At 40.0% G+C, this 16,226-nt stretch overlaps 1 protein-coding gene and 1 long non-coding RNA gene across 5 annotated transcripts in view; one reads left to right on the top strand and one right to left on the bottom strand.

Moving 5' to 3' along the window:
- GLI3 (GLI family zinc finger 3) overlaps positions 1-16,226 on the top strand; it is a 201,619-nt gene that overhangs the window by 173,234 nt on the left and 12,159 nt on the right. The gene's annotated exons all lie outside the window — the stretch shown is intronic.
- LOC128793754 (uncharacterized) lies at positions 346-3,212 on the bottom strand. The gene is made up of 3 exons (XR_008432876.1): positions 3,099-3,212; positions 1,517-1,675; positions 346-543 (listed from the first exon to the last, which is right to left on the bottom strand). It is a non-coding gene; the product is annotated as an uncharacterized LOC128793754 (long non-coding RNA).

Below are 16,226 nucleotides of genomic sequence, written 5' to 3' on the forward strand. Positions count from 1 at the left end.
TGTGGTTGGTATGGTATATCTCTGCACTACTTTTCTCACCCATATTCTACCAAAAAATCTACCCATAGTAAACTAATCCTGGGAAGAATAGAAGTCTGTGACTGCTGGCTCAGCTGCATGTGGAAGTGCTTTTTCTGAGACAGAAGTGGCAAGTCAGCATGCACAAAAGGAGGCAGAGACAGGCAACTTAAATGAGTGAAGTTTCTGCATTTGGTTTTGAAAGGGCTGGGCTGTATGGACTCATTTTTGCAGTCTCTATTGTTTGTGTTACCTCTTAGTAGAAAGAAAAATAAAAATTAAAAGCAGATGACCCTTTTATTGTGGGGAAACAAATGTAGTGTTACCCTGTGCTTAAACTTTAATGTAAGCATGACTTTTCTTCAAGATGTTGAGTACCTAATCTATAAAATGAATGGGTGGTGGTTTTGTCAGGAATGGGTCCTCCGGTGGCTTGCACTGTAGGTATGAGGTCTGCATATCCCATTCTTATGTGTATCGCAGGGCTGAGATGCTGCAGTTCTCTGTGAGATAAAGTAGTCAAAGCTGAAAATGAAACAAAGCTCCAACTGTATCCCTCCTTGTGTTTAGCAGAGATAAACTACAGTGGAGTCTCAGTGCTGCTCCGTTTGGCTTCTGGCAGCAGCTTTAATTGGTAAAATGCAGATTTTTTTTTTTTGATCAAGAGAGGATTATTCTTGTTATCAGTCTGGAGCATCTTATTTCAAGATGAAAAGGCTTTGCTGAATTACAGATGTCAACATTTTTACAAAGCACTTTGGCGATTGACATCTCAAAGAGAAAGTATGATTTATTAGCCCATAATGGCTAACACTCAGCACTGGGCTAGGTCCCACTGATTTGTGAAATTGCTTAATATGAATTGCCTTTTTGTGCAATTCAAGCCCCAGGTTTTTCAAATAAACTCAGAATATAAAGTGTATGAAACATTGCATACCTGAAAAGGGAGAAGGATAATGGGACTGTGTTGCTAAAAAGTAAAGAAAAGCAAAAGGAAGAGAGGGATAAAGAGAGAGAGAGAAAGCGAAAAAGAGAAAAAGAGAAAGAAAAAATACAGAAAAAAAATATCTACTTCTAAATCCATCTTGGTGGTGTTTTTTTACAGTAGTTTGGTTGAAATGTTGGCAGGGTAAAGATTAATAACAAGCCTTGTCGCTATCAGTACTTGCTTGTCGATTCTCTGTAACAGGGCTGTCTGTTCAGCATGGAAATTATTGATTAAATAAAAATTGCTATTAGGTTGTGATGTGATCCATAATCACAGACAATGGTGGACATTCTTCTTTCAGATCCAAAGCCATGCATCAAGTTTTTTCATGCAGCAATTTATATTGTGCTGACACTCGCACCCATTAGGGTTTTATCCTCTCCTACATGTGCCAAGAAAGCACGAAAAGAAAGAACAGCAGCAGCACAGCAGTGGGTAGGCACTCACTAAATTTTCAGAGAGAAGCACAGTACAGATAAATCTGTCCTTTGCTTCTGGTTAGCACCTTACCTTAGAAGTGATTCCTGCCAGATAAGGGCAACACACCTTGGATAGATCCAGGGAGGTCCAGTATGGTTTGCAGGAGGGGGTGGTTGTGGTGTATTATTTTAGGATTCTGTAGCATGAAGGACAAGTGTCTTTCCCGTATTTATTTAGCTCTGATGCTTCCTAATTTGAAGAATTCAGGATTGGAGTAGATTACCTAAAACTGCATTACTTTAGGCTGAGTTAATTAAAAAGATAATATCTCACTCTTCACATGTGAACATGGTACCAACTTTCTCCCATGAAAGCCTTTGTCTAAATCTAAAGGAAAATTTAGTGAAACAATTTTTTTGAGAGTTTGGTTATTTATAGGAGCTCTGTCCCTTTGTTTCTGAATCCCTTAAACAACATATGTATGTCAGAACTGATCAAGCCCACCTGGCCTGGCTGCTAAGGAGAAGTATTCCTGTAGCTCTGGTCTTTTCATTTTAGAGTGTTTTGCCCATTACTAGCATTAGGCAGGATTGCCACAAGAGTTCTGTACCTCTGTACAAGAGCTGAGAGTAGAGAATCTTAATACAGTAGATATGCAGTGAATTTGTTGTTGTTAGTGTAAGTTTTCTTAAAGTGAAGTGAAGGCTGTTTCCTTTAAACCGTTATCAGTGCTAATTATTGAACAATGTATTGTACGATTCCTCTCTCTCACTACCATTGGGGTAGTGTTTACATTTCTTTATTGTGCCTGTATTATGTGTAATATTGCCTCAGATAACCAAGAAAACCCTGCCTGCAGTATTTGACCATTTGCCAGATTATACTTGGCTTTAAAGAGTGTTTAACAGTGAGCTTAGCTTACTCAATTATGCAGGGCAAGTACAAAGTTTTCAGGCATGACCACTGTCATTTAAATTGAGAGACCACTCCATTTTGCAAAGTCAGAGCATGTGCCTTGCATGCCTCCCTCCAGTGCAGCCACTCTCTCTGCATGGATCAGAGCCAAGGGATTACCAGCCAGGAAATTAATTGCCAAGGGGATTCCGACACTTACAGTTAGTAAAAATAGCCTGAACAAAGAAGTGTGTTTTATATAACATTCTGAAGGCGCCAGGCTCCAGTTCTGAAAAGTTTTTGGATGAGGAAGAGCTGGAGAGATACAGGACTGCCTTCTGATTTGCTGCTGCAGATTTCTGTGGTTGACTGCCAGCACAAGTCTGTCCCATTCAGATGGTGCCACAGTGGTGTATAGGAGTAGATAGGAATCTTTGAGATAAACCAGACTATTTAGGATTGATTTTTAGTTACCAAAAGCCCTTGTAAGTTTACTGGAAGTCAATTAAAGTTAGTGTGTGGAATGCAGGGGCATAAAAAAATTGGCCTTGGCTCTTTTCTGAGTGTTTTAGGTGATACTCCCATGTTCTGCTAAGAAATCCTGCACTGATTTCATTGCAACAGCTCAAACATACATCTTTAGATACAATGAAGGACTGTGGCACATATGAGAAGAGAGAAAAATGTTATCCCATGGCAAAAAAAGATAAAAGAAGGTAACTCTGCTGCTGCTGCCTGAAACATCAAGTGTGACTAAGTTCTAAAATGGGACAGAGACCTTTGCTAGCCCTGGATGTGGTAGGACATGACGGGGATGATTAAGCCTAGCATGGATGCAAAAGGGAAATTCTAAGTGGATCTTAGAGCAGCAATAAACTGCTGCATGTGCTGAAGCTTGTTAGACATGTTTCTTGGAGGTGTTAGGAGGAAGAGCCCCAGTTACTTCCTCCAGTCCAGTTGTGATGTCATGGCTTTAACACACTGCTGCTGTTGTCAGCTACTGAGGCTGGATTAATTCTACCAGGATCTCCTCTGTGATTAAATATATGTTAAAACATATATTGCCTAGTAAAGATTTTGGCATTGCTTATCACTGCCAGCATTTTTTTTTTTTTCGTTTCTATGAAAAGTGTTCTGTGTTTTTAAGTCACTACATTTACAGTTTTTATAGAGGTTTTTAGTGCCTTTCATTGCTAAATGTGGATCAGGCATTATCTCTAATCTGAACTGCAGCTTTCATAGTTTATGTATAAGTGCATTTATTGAAAAAAAAAAGCTGTTATTCAATAGTTTCTTTCTTCAGACAAAGCATTGGTTTTTTAATCATACGAACAATTTGAATGTGTCTATGTGGTAAGCACAAGGGCTCTCTTGACAAAAAATTAGAAAGAATTACTGATTGATTTACACAGGAAGATCCTGATGAGGAATATATTTTCTTTCATTTTAAGTGGGTCAGTATTAGCTATGCTGTAATTATTAATAAAGTACTAAAAGTAAAAGAAAGTGCATGATTTTACAAAATCAGGTCCAAGCTTAAAACAAAGGAGGTGCATGTTTTTCAGCAAGTCCTATATACATGCTTAGTGCTAGTGCCCATATGCTTAATGCGCCTTGAAAAGCAGATCCCATTTAAATATCTGGCATTTACCTTACTATTAGTCCCCTTTAGGAACAAAGGATTTTCAGTAAAAGAGGCAGTGATTTAACTTTTTTGTAAAGTATCAAATATTTTGCTAATCTTTTTGCATAGATAGATGACCCATTGTACCAATCCTGGAGTTTGGAAGAATTCAAAATCTTGTTAAAATGGTACTTTTCAGTTTTTCTTTATTTTCTCTTGCTATAGCCTTTCATAAGTTTCTAAATTGATTCATGGGATTAAGCAGTTTGTCTCTGCTAATGTAAAATTGTATAAAGCTGCTGTACTATACAGTTACATTTTAATTCAAAGAGCCTGTTGATTCTAAACTGGTTCCAGTGTATTTCCAAACACATGCACTGAAAGGCAGTGTAAATTTTAACAGATTTTTGTCATTAAAGCTTTACAATTTTTATAAAACAGCTCTGTCTTTATACATTCAGTTGTTGGGATATTTTGCTGGTACTTTCTGTTTTCCATATTTTTTTTTTTTCTTCTCTAGGCATCTTTACTACTTTTATTTCTTGGCTCCACTACTCTGGTCTGTGCTGCGGAAAGATTAGGAACCTCTTCCAATTTTATTTTCTTGTGAACATGCCCTATGTTAAAGGAGAATATTATTACTTTTAGCTTGAACCCACAGCTCAATAACTAAGCATAAGAATTGCTAAAGCCCCACTCCTGCAGAGAGCTCAGTGTGTTGGACCCAATTGAATTTAATGGGCTCCAGGCTGCCATAAGAGCTCATGTCAGCAGAGCAGCTCACTGAACCAGGATCTGTGCATCTTGGCGAGGAGCAATGGCTGGAATTTATCAAAGCCAAACAATATGGGGGTAGAATAGTTAATTTCAGGTTTAATATATACAGCAGGTCTGATTTCCATTGAAGTCAGATGAGTTATGGTGGCAGGAAGGAGGCCTATAGTTTTTTGTCTTCTGCAGAAATGTGGGAAAACATCCAAAGTATTTAGTTCTGCCTCGTGTGTGCTGGTGTGCTTCTGTCAAATGCAGAAACAGTATTTTCATCCTTCATACTATTTGCAAATAAGATGAAATACCTTATTGTAATGCCTCTTTATGATTACTTCTCATGTGTGCTGGCAGGAGTCCTCTGTGGTCTGTCTTTGCCAGAGAGAAAAATCCAGAAATAGAATATATGCTTTTAAGTGTGTGATACTAACATCTGTAGTAATGCTAAGTGTCAAGCTGTTCAAGTTTTGCAAATTTTTTTAAGGTGAGTCCTTTATGTTTTTGTTTGATTGTACACAGATGTATGTGAGTTCAGATTTGTAAAGAAGAGTAAGCTATTGCTCACCTTGGGTACTGCCTGTGAGGGAGATTTTTAGCATGGTTTTCCTGAAATTCTCCAGCAGTTGCATGTCAAATCAATTTTTATCCTTAAATGCAAACATCATGAAACAGAAAATTTCGAAGTTGAGCCTCAGGGGGTTTTCTATCTTTCCATATTCAGCCACTCCTAGAAGGCATCATTTTCTAGGCAGCATTCACTGGCAATCTTAGAACCAGTGAAGCAGATGTTTGGGCAGTCTTTACCCTCTTCCCCATCCAACTGTAGGAAAACCTTTCCCTTGTTTGTGCACTACGGCTTTGGCTAATTGAGAGAGGAATGTCTAATGAATCTGAGGGGAATATGGAGCTTTACAATGTGAATTTCCTCTCTTGTGAACTTATGACTTGAACAGGCATTGCACCTCCTTGAAACCATGCTGTAGAGCTGTTTCCTGAAGGCAGGAGCCCTTCCTACAACTCAAGCTGTAGAATTCCTGCCTGTAGCCACCTCTCAGAAAGCCTGTAAGGAGAGCTTGGATGCATGTGTGATGGAGAAGAATGAGAGGAAAGCAGAAAGAACAGGCTGAAGATCATCAGTGCAGGGCTAGAGTATAGAATTTGGGAGAAGACCACCTTCATTTGTTATTACACTGTTAAGAGCAGCATCACGGTTTCATCATGTAGTCAGCAGTGGGTCTGAAACCCTTCAGCAAATGTCCTTTGTCAACTTTCTTCTTCCATCCTGGTCTTTCAAGCCAAGTTTGAATTCTCTATCACTGGTACACGCTTCACCCGTCTTTTTTCTCCCTGTGCTTTTCTCCTTGGTAGTCTGTTTTGGGGCTCTTGTTACACTGCAGGTGCCAAATTACCCTATATTTTTATCATATGACCTTTAAATAGAACGTGTAATATATAGGTGTAATTGGGGGACCTAAATATGAAGAGCATTAAAAAAACAAGGTAGAAGTGAGATAAACACACATACACACATGCACACACACACACACACACACATATATATAAAAGCTAATTTTTGTAAAAGTGAATTCTGTGCATTGCTGAAGTCTCGCTGAAGTTGAAAGTTATAATGGAGTTCTTCCTGTGATGTTGCCTTTTAAAAAGGAAAAAACGTACAGTAAAAGGCTTTTGTACAGTCAGCACAGCAGTTCAGATGCTCAGAGCAGCTCTCAGCCTGTGTGTTCAAACACACACAATCTACACCATGAAAGATCCTGAAGCAAGTGGAAGTTGGAGGAGAGTTTGCCCGCACCCTTGCTGTAGTGTGGAGTGTGTAACACAACCTGCAGGAGCTGTGCAGGGAGCGCTGCCATGGAGGCAGCCGGGACGGCAACCAGGAGAGCTGGGAAGCACTGCAGACAGCAGGCAGGTAGGAGAAGGTGTTGGGAGAAACACCAGGAGTGCTCAGCTTGTGGTTGGCCCCTTTTACTCTTCAGGAGCACTGCAGGGGCACTTCTGCCCTACGGGCTCCTTCATCTCAGTGCTCCAAGAATTTGTCATCCTCATGTAACCCTTTTGCGTCTTTCCCTCCTTCAGTAGTTCTCAGGAGAGCAGAGATTTAACCAAAACATCCCTATCTGAGAACAATTGACTTGAGCACTTGGCTTGTGGTTTCCACTATCAGTTCCTTCTGCAGCCTCCTCATGAAAATGCAATTAGCCTGTCCTGGGGCAATTTACAGATTGGGCAGGTGGTTGAAGAGAGAAGAGGAGCTTTAAAAAAATAAAAAAATAGGGAAGCTGTGATACCTTGCTTAAACTAAGGCAAATGTGATACAAAGCATCAGTGCTGGAGGAGATGGTAGAACCCAGTTATCATGACAGCATGCATTGAAAAATTACCTCTCTACAGCTGGGAAAAAAAAAAAAAAAAAAAGCAGTAAAGAAAGCTGGAATTCCTGTACCATACCAGCTTCACCTATTAGTGCCCCAGCTAGTAATACAAGAAAGCAAGTTCCAAGGAAAACAAGGCAGTTGATTTTTGACAGAGTTATGGAAGAGAACATCAGAGAAGAAACAAACCTGAGTCATTGAAACACCTTTCCTACCACTGTAAAACTGGAATGATTAATGTCCACAACATCTATGTTGATGTCCTGGCAGAATCTCATTTCTTAGATTTTCAGGTTTAGCAAATAAAGATGCAATTTCTGCCCATTGCATTACAGTTGCATGCTCTGACACAGGAAATCAAGGGAGAGCTGTAAAATATTGCCCTTGATGGAGTGCATTTTGCTGCTAACAGACTTAACTGTACTGCATATGTGAATATATATATTTAAAATGAAACAGGAACAAGATGTGATCTTATTGGGAAAGAATTCCTGCAATATCCCGGAAGTTCTATTCACTTCACAGAATATACCAGAGTCTACCAAAAAGCTGTCCAAAACCTGGAAACAGATACAGTCTGAGGGAGTTGGTTCCCAGCCTGACAAGAAAGCTGTGTTTGCCCTCTTGGTATTCCATCACATCCATACTGGATAACTGCTATATCAGAGATTAAAAGAAGATCATGCTGTATTATGAACCACTGTCTTTATTTTTAGGATTAGATAACTTTTCTCTTTTTCCCCCCACTGATTCCCTTTATATCCTAAGGGCAGATCCTTTCTCTTGGGTCAGGAATGTAATAAGGCAGTTTTTCCTCTCTCCAGGATATTGTGTCTGTCTCACTGTGTTTAAATTGCCACAGAAAGCTTTTCTGAGCAAAATACAGTATTTTCTTTGTACAAGAGCCAATGTTTGACGGATCCACGGGGACTTCTCTGTCTTTAGCATTTAAATACAGAAGTTGGATATGTTTAACCTATTGATAGGCAACAAAGACAACTACAGGATTTACTGCAAGAGAGCAAAAGGAGAAGCAGAAAGAAAATATAGGTTTTTTTTTAACTGGGGGATTTAGAAATTTTATTGCTGTTGTTAGAGAGATAAATAAAAATAATCAGACCTATATTTTCAGCTGAAGGAGGGAGGTGAAAAGCAAACAGTCCTGGTGAGCTGTGTCCTTTAAATTAGTATATTCCTGTTTATTAGTAATACAGTTTCCCATTTAGAGAACAAGACTTTTCCAATCCCATGTGTAAAAAATCATTTGATATACCATGGCTTGCTTAAACAGCAAAAAAAGGATTCCTGCTCAGGTGTACAGTGAACTCCACAAAATGCAAAAGTTCATTAGTTATTATTAGTTTGATTGCTTTTGGCCTTTGTGCATTCCTTGCTTTGTGCATTCCTTGCATGGCCCATGAAACAGGGACAGTCTCTGTCCGAGTATTACACTGAACCCCAGATCTTTACTAAATTTTTACATATTACTATAAACTCAGTCTTCTGCCAGTGACAGCTGTGTTGGTCCAAGAAAGCTGTTGACCCCAGTTGTTTGTTACAACATCTCTGAGGTTCCCTTCAGTCTACTATTTATTTAGGAATGCTCCCTCAGACACTGGAGTCCTCCTTTCTTACTGTTTCCATCCTCTCTTCCAGCCATTGGTTTCCATGCTGCCCTTCTCCCGTGCCTGTCATCCCCATCCTTCTACATACATGGGTTATCTCAAGTTACAAATCATCATAATTTTTCAGTTGAGTTAGGGCTTCTAATTTTGATTCCTCCCTTTCTTCATTGACTGCTGTTGCCAGTTCTCAAGGGACAGAAATGGGTAACCAGAACAGCACGGTAATAAATGAGCTTCAAGCTGACTGGAGTCTCTTTTTATTCTTATAATTAAGTGTTAACAATCATGGATATGGAGTTCAAATGTTAAGTTTGTAAAATAGGTAAGTTACATTTCCCATTTTTCGCATGTTTCACTCCTTTTTGAAATAACCATTTTATAACGGAAACTTTCTTTATGTAGTAATTCTTTTTTCTTAATGAGTAAAGCATTTTTAGTCACACTGGATTTACAAATATTTGCTCTGTGTGTGTGTATATATATATATATATATATATATATATATATATATATATATATAATTTTGCAATGCTTTTATCCTGGTCTTGGCTGGGATAGAGTTAATTTTCTTCCTAATAGCAGGTACATTCTATATTTTCGATTCAATATGAGAATAAGCTTGATAACATACAGATGTTTTAGTTGTTGCGGAGCAGTACTTCTCTAAGTCAAGGACTTTGCAGTTTCCCATGCTCTGCCAGGGAGCAGATGCACAAGAAGCTCAGAAGAGTACACAGCCGGGAACAGCTGACCCAGACTGACTAAAGGGATATTCCATACCACAGAACATTATGCTTGGGATATAAACTGGGGGAAGTTGGCTGGGATGACCAATTGCTGCTCAGCACTAGTGCTGGGCATCAGTGAGCAGGTGGGGACCAAAGGTATTGTGCATTGCTTGTTTCTGTTGGCTATTATTCATGTCCCTGTTCTTATCTCCCTTTTCATCATTATCATTATTAGTGCTATTATAGTTTTTAATTTGGATTTTAAACTATTCTTATCTCAATCCATGGATTTTGTCTTTTTCCAATTCGCCCCATCCTTGCTGGCACGGCTGGTGGGAATGAACCTGGTAGGTAATTGTTGGCTAGTGTTAAACCACTTAAACTGTTAAAAAAGCCACAATCCTCCCACATGTAACCTAAAAATATCTGATTATGAAATGTGGCGTGTCACTGGTCTTCATTTAAGTTTATAATCATGACCATATCTACGGGGAGCAAGGGGCTTAATTTGTTAATAGTGGAAAATGTTGAAAATTAAGTATAGAGATTGAGTGACAAGATCAAACACTGTGAGGTAAGAAGTGCAGTGCACAGGCACTTTATTTTTATTGTATTCATCATACACCGAGGAAATTGCTGTGCGGTGCTTTTAAGATCCAGATGATCTTAACTGTCTGTATTCCATTTTAGTAAAGGTGTCAAGACTGTGGAGGCACTGACCTGCTTTGGGCCAGATAAACAAATTGTGTAAATTGTCATGTTGCTAATCAGCATTAGCAGAGATCTGTCACAACAGCATTTCTTAAATCTTCCATAAAGTATGAAGGACAACATCAAGAACTCTAATAGAATAACAGTAAGTGCATCCAAAGGAAAGGAAGCAGGATTTGAGATAGTTGTCTGAGCTTCTCCACAGGCATGTGCCTATTTGGAAGTGCAGAGTTCTTCATGTATAGCTACAGCTTCCACTTGGCTTTAGGAACTGCAACCAGCTTAAGTGTTTATGCCACCATAAGGGCTTAAAGCAGCTTAAGTGCTTCTTCCATCTCAGGAACTAAAAATGGCTTAAGTACTTATGCCACCCTAAGGACGTGGGGTCAAAAGTGTATTCTCAACTTGAGCAGCAGGGAGGAGACATTGGTCTCTTGGGGCTATTTAGCCTGGTTGTGCCTGCAAAATCTTTAGTAAGGAAAGGACAGATAGGATCTGAACCTATTTTCCATCAGATAAGAGGAAATTAAAATGCATATGCACTGTTTTAACAGAGAGTCACAAAACTTAGAGAGAGACTCAATTGCAGTGATTGGAATGCGTCCGAGAAGTCTACTGGGGATTTCACTCCATGGAGATGCATTTTTTTTCCTTCTCACAATGAGATTCCTATTGTCACAGGAGATTGCCTGGCTCACCAGGACCTCCTTTATATCCTGACTTTTTTACAGTGCCTTTGTCTGTTCATCTTGCTGTGGATCATGGAGTCAACCTTTATCAAGATGTTAATGAGATAGTAGGGAGGCCAGTCTGACGTCATCTCCCAGTTTGCCTGACTACCTAAAATGGTAACAAGGAGCAGTGATGAGTTGCGTATTGCATCCCTGGGGAGCAGGCAAGCTTGGGGACTTGCTTAAGTGCTGCCCTGTCACTCTTCTGATCACTGATAGTCTTTTTACAGTCATTTGGCTATCTCAGGAAGCTGTGTAGGTCAAGAACCTCAGAAGTATGCACACCACTCATGAACAAGTGACTACTTTTAGTGGGAATCAGAGATCTAAAAATTTCTATGAATGTGGCTTTTAGCTGTCCAAGGCCTTAAGTCTCTGCCTCAACTGTGGCCATAGTAGAAGATATTTTTACTGAGATTTATTGTTAGGAGAGGTACATTCACAAGCTATGAGGTACTCAGAGGCTTTGATAATAGTCTCAAGTCTAAAGTGAATGTGAGATCTGTACTTGCGCCTAAGTGGTGACAGGGAAGTTAGAATTCTGTTACACCAAGTCTGGTGAGCCCTGGTGTACTTCACACTATTCTGGTCAAGAAGGTTGAAGTTGTACTAGAGAAGGTGAAGAGGCTGAGAGAGCAACTGATGGACTAATACAGTCCTCAAAGTGGCAATAGGGAATCTGGGAACAAAATGACAAATGAGACTCGGACTCCCCCACCTCAAGCCAAAGCAGGTTAAGGGGGGAATGAGGACTTGGTCGTTGAAGAGAAGACCATTTTAATCCAGCAAAGGAAGACAGAGAGGGGAGTGCTGTCTGCCATTTAGTTAGGGTGGGGAAGGGAGAGAACTAAACACTCTGCAGGGAAGCAGAGCTGTTTAAGCTAAAGGATAGTGTTGGCACGACAACAAATGAATATAAATTGGCTGTGAATAAATCAAAGCTAGAAATTAGTTGCTAACCAGCAGAAGAGTGAGTTCCTAGAAGCGCCTTCCACTGGGACCAGAGGGGGCTGATCACCAAAGTACTTAGAAGCTGAAGCGCTGTTTGTGACCAGGATTATGTGCAGTGGGACTTGCCATAACGAGGGGATGGGCCTGATGACCAGGGACCTGTTTCTAACTGTATGTGGGCTTAAGGACAAATCTACATTCCCTATGCAAAACACAGAAATAAAAGTGTTCCTGCAGGACTTGCAGGTCAGGGACAGCTAATCCCCTTCCAAACCAGCTTCAGAGCTTTCCAGTCTGGTACTGCCAGACACAGCCTCTGCATATGTCCTCTCTGTGGGCTCCACAGCTCTTGTGCAGCTGCGGGATGAGCTGTGCTTAGCAGCCGTTCCACCTGTGATGCCTCTTCACCTTTCACACTTTGTCCCCTATGCATCAAATGCAGCAGCTCTGCTGGTTCAAGGGGCTTTTTGTGGCAGTACAGTACAGGGGGAGATTTGTGCTAGAAGATCATTTAAATGCTGCCTCTGCTTAATGTCAGTGGTGAGGTCTAGTGAGAAGTTATTTAGCACCTCCTTTTTAATTTTTTAAAATAGAGGGAAATAACTGTGAGAATGATAAAAGTCTGAAGTTGTCGTTGTATAACTGAAATTGAACCTAATTTTGGCAATGGTGATATGCTTTTCACTCAACCACTAACTTACCACATTATAGCAATACAGCATGGTCTGTTCCCAATTTCCTCCTACACTCTAGGGTAGCACGTCTTGGTTAGAAAACAGATATGTGAGACTTTCCCAGTGTATTCTGCTCTTGCCACAAAATAGCACTTTGCTTTCAGATGAAATCTCAGTTGAAGTGACATTCTTTTTCTGATGTTCCTAAGTTTTTCCACTGGTATAGAGAGGCTTTTCCTCCTGCTGTTTGACTACTGTGAGAGGACATTTGGTCTTTGTTTATGTATTGAATGCCTAGCAGGTACCATGCAGTCAGCTACGATGTGTGCAGATTCTCCTTTTTTCTAAAAACCCTCCTGGAAGAGGGAAATGGAACACTAACATTATTGCAGATCCTACCTCCAGTGTCACCTCATCTTATCTGCTACAATATTGAATAACAGGTACAGTTGGTATGGATTATATGAGAACATGCATGATTTAAGGCATTCCCTTTTCAATAGTATTTCTTACCATGTAAGCATTTGTGCTTCCAGGATACTGTGGATTGAATTTCCTGTTACCTCTGGTTTTTGAGATTGCCCAGTAGAGATGACAGGCAAACTTCAGCCTTGATTTCAATTAATCTGGTGGGGTTTTATGCTCTGGAATTGAAATCCATCTCAGAGCTTCCTCCTTCAAAGGCAGGTCATTCTGAGACCAAAATCAGTATTTAGGTCAGCTCCCTCTGTTCGTTTTAGGGAATTTTGCAACTGGATGATAATAACAACATTTTTTAAAGAATAGAAAATGAGCCAGGACAAAGAGATTTGGTAATAAGCATTGAAGTAGCATGAAAGTGACTGGTATTCTGCAAATGACCCCTGTTCAGCAGCTTTTTGGAGATGTGTGCAACGGGAGATAGCTTGTAGAATTTCGGCTTCTAATGGGGGCTTTTTTTTTTCAGGTCAGAAATTCTTAATAATACAGAGTTGATGCTTCAGAGCCTTATGCTAGCAAACCTGACACTAGGGAGTAATATCATTGGCTTTCATGCAGCTATTTACTGTAATAAGGATTATGGACATAAGTAAAACTTGCAGGTTTGGGCCCACAAAATTAAAAGAAAGGCCTTTTCACATCCTGAAACTGCATCAAAATTCAATTTCACCAGGAAAAAAAAATCCTTCTGATCTAGTCCCTGGAACGTGACATTTCATGGGTGTAATAAGGTTACAAACAGATTATAAATTGAAACCCTATAATTCCTTATTGTACTGTATCAAAGCTTCTGCTTTGCATAATACTCTTATTCCTGACTGTTCTTTGTTTTACAAGCTCAAAACTGTTCATTTCCTCTCATAATAGAGACCAGGGAGCCAAAAACACCGTATAAAATCCAAAGGTAATTATCTGAGTCAAAGAACCTGAATGCCAGAGTTCACAAACTTCTGAACTTTTCTAAATGATGTTGTTTACACAGTGAGACCTCCCTCCTCTTTAAACTTGTCGCAATAATTGCACATTCTTTCTGCCAAATGATAATGGTAAAAAATCCCATTGTAGTTTTAGTTCATGGTTTGCATTTGTGTAGTTCTCCCCATATGTCCATAGCAGATGACTGACGAATTTTCTCATCATAACGTGAGCAAGTGAGGATGTTTGAATCTCAGGATGACAAATACTGTAAATCGCCTTACCTGAGAGCACTGCTGGTGCTGATTTTCTAGCAAGTGTCTTCCTCCAGACCAGCCTTTCCGTATTTGGTATGTTTGTAGGGCTGCTAAAATATGACCCCTCTGCAAAAAGCAATCAAGCAGCTTGCCTGTGAACCAAATAAATTACCCAGATTAGCAGATCACAGGCTCATTTATTCCAAGCTTTCCCTAAAGGTGAGGATCCTCAGAGGGGTTGAATGAGATGGATTTGTAGGTGAGCTCTCAGGGGCCACTTGTAGTAGCATCAGAGCAATGAGGGAAAACAGCACAATGAGGGGTTTGATTGTAGGAAGATCAGAGAGTCTAGGAAAGGATTGATAGAGTAAGAGAGCAGGGCAAATGTGTATGGAGAGACACAGTTATGACAGACCAGAGGATGATCACAAGATATTTGACAGGTAAGCCAGTGATGGAGAGAGGCAAATGATCATCACCACTCTTGGCAAGCTTTGTCAGCTGCTGCAGTGAGCCTAAGCTGGGGAGGGAGTGAAGAAAGGATTTTTAGGCGCATGAGAAAGATCAGTTTTAGAGGATTCTCATGCTGTTAAAGGTTAGAGGTCTAGAGCACAGGGAGCAAGCTGATTTGCAGGGACAAAGAGAAAAAACTGTCCTATGGAGATTTTCTCTGAAAGAGCTTCCACGGTGCCTGAGTGTCCACACAGCAGGAGGTCAAAGGAGGTGCTGTGGTGAAGTGATTGATCCAGCCTTGAGCTTTTTTGTATCAAATGGGAAGCCTGTGTCACACACTCAAGTTTCATTCCCCTTGTGGCTGTGTAGGTTTAACCACATAACACACAGTCTGTAATGTTTACAGAGAGATTTGGCCATGATTTACTTGAATGCATTTAACTTTATCCCGTTACTTCTTTCTCTTTCAAGAAATAGCTCATGTTGCCCTCATTGAACTCTCCGGATGCCATTTCACATTGCAGGGTATGTGTATGCTTCTGGCACAGATGTGTGTATTACTAATACAGAACTGCACTAGGAACATTAACTCTTGCAGATTAAAAGTCGTATGTTGCCCAGCACCTCTGCTCTGTGCCCCATAAAGACTTTTAAGAAATGGCAATAAAGTTTCAGAAAAAGAGCTGTCATCTTTTACAGGCAATGGATGTATGTTTTCCATGGCAATGGAATTTTTAACATATGTGATTTTATGTGGCTTTCTGACTGATTTCAAGACTTCTGAAAAGATTGGGATTATCTTCTTTGTGTTCCAGTATGAGTTAATGAGTTTCTATACAGCTGGCATTTTCTGTAGGCCTATTATGGAACAGATACAGATTTCATCCCTGTGCTGTGATCAAATAAAAACTGGAAAGCTTTTTTGGTGGTACCTTAGTGGGAATAATGTCATTCGCTGGGTAATGCAGCCATCTAGTGGCACAATGACAGAAGTACGGCAGTGTGGAATGATACCTCCAAGAGAGTCTGGGTAGCTCCTAGTGGAAAAAAGACTCTGAAAGTCCAGGTGTAGTTTTCTCTTCTTTTGTTTTCTAAAGCAGTACAAAAAAATTCAAACAGTTAAACCCTTAAAAAAAACCAAACCAATTTTGAGGCTGGCCCTGCTTCACCTGCCTGTTTCTACTCAAACACATAAAGAATTAAATAAATTTTTAAATGCTATTCTGAACTAGATTTTAGGGAAAGAAACAGAGCAAGCTAATTTTGTGAAAGAGTACAAGGTATACAACCCTGTCCTGCTTCTGGATACACTCATGTGGATGACACTGACCATAGAAAGACGTGCCTGTGAGTCAGCAGGGCTGGGGCAGCTGTCACTCCCACACACATTCAGACAGAGCCAATCGTGGCAATGGCAAAAACTGGCTTGATGTATGCTTCTGTACTCAGAGTTTATATTCACAGTGTATAGGGGTTTATTTCTGCCACCACGACCTGTACATTTACTGAACCAAATACATTTACTGAAAGAAAATATGGGTAGCAGGGAATGATTTAAAATTTAGGGTGGAAACTTGGTTTAGCAGTTCTGTTGATTTT

This window comes from Vidua chalybeata, chromosome 1 (assembly GCF_026979565.1).
Source record: "Vidua chalybeata isolate OUT-0048 chromosome 1, bVidCha1 merged haplotype, whole genome shotgun sequence".
Lineage (NCBI taxonomy): Eukaryota > Metazoa > Chordata > Aves > Passeriformes > Viduidae > Vidua > Vidua chalybeata.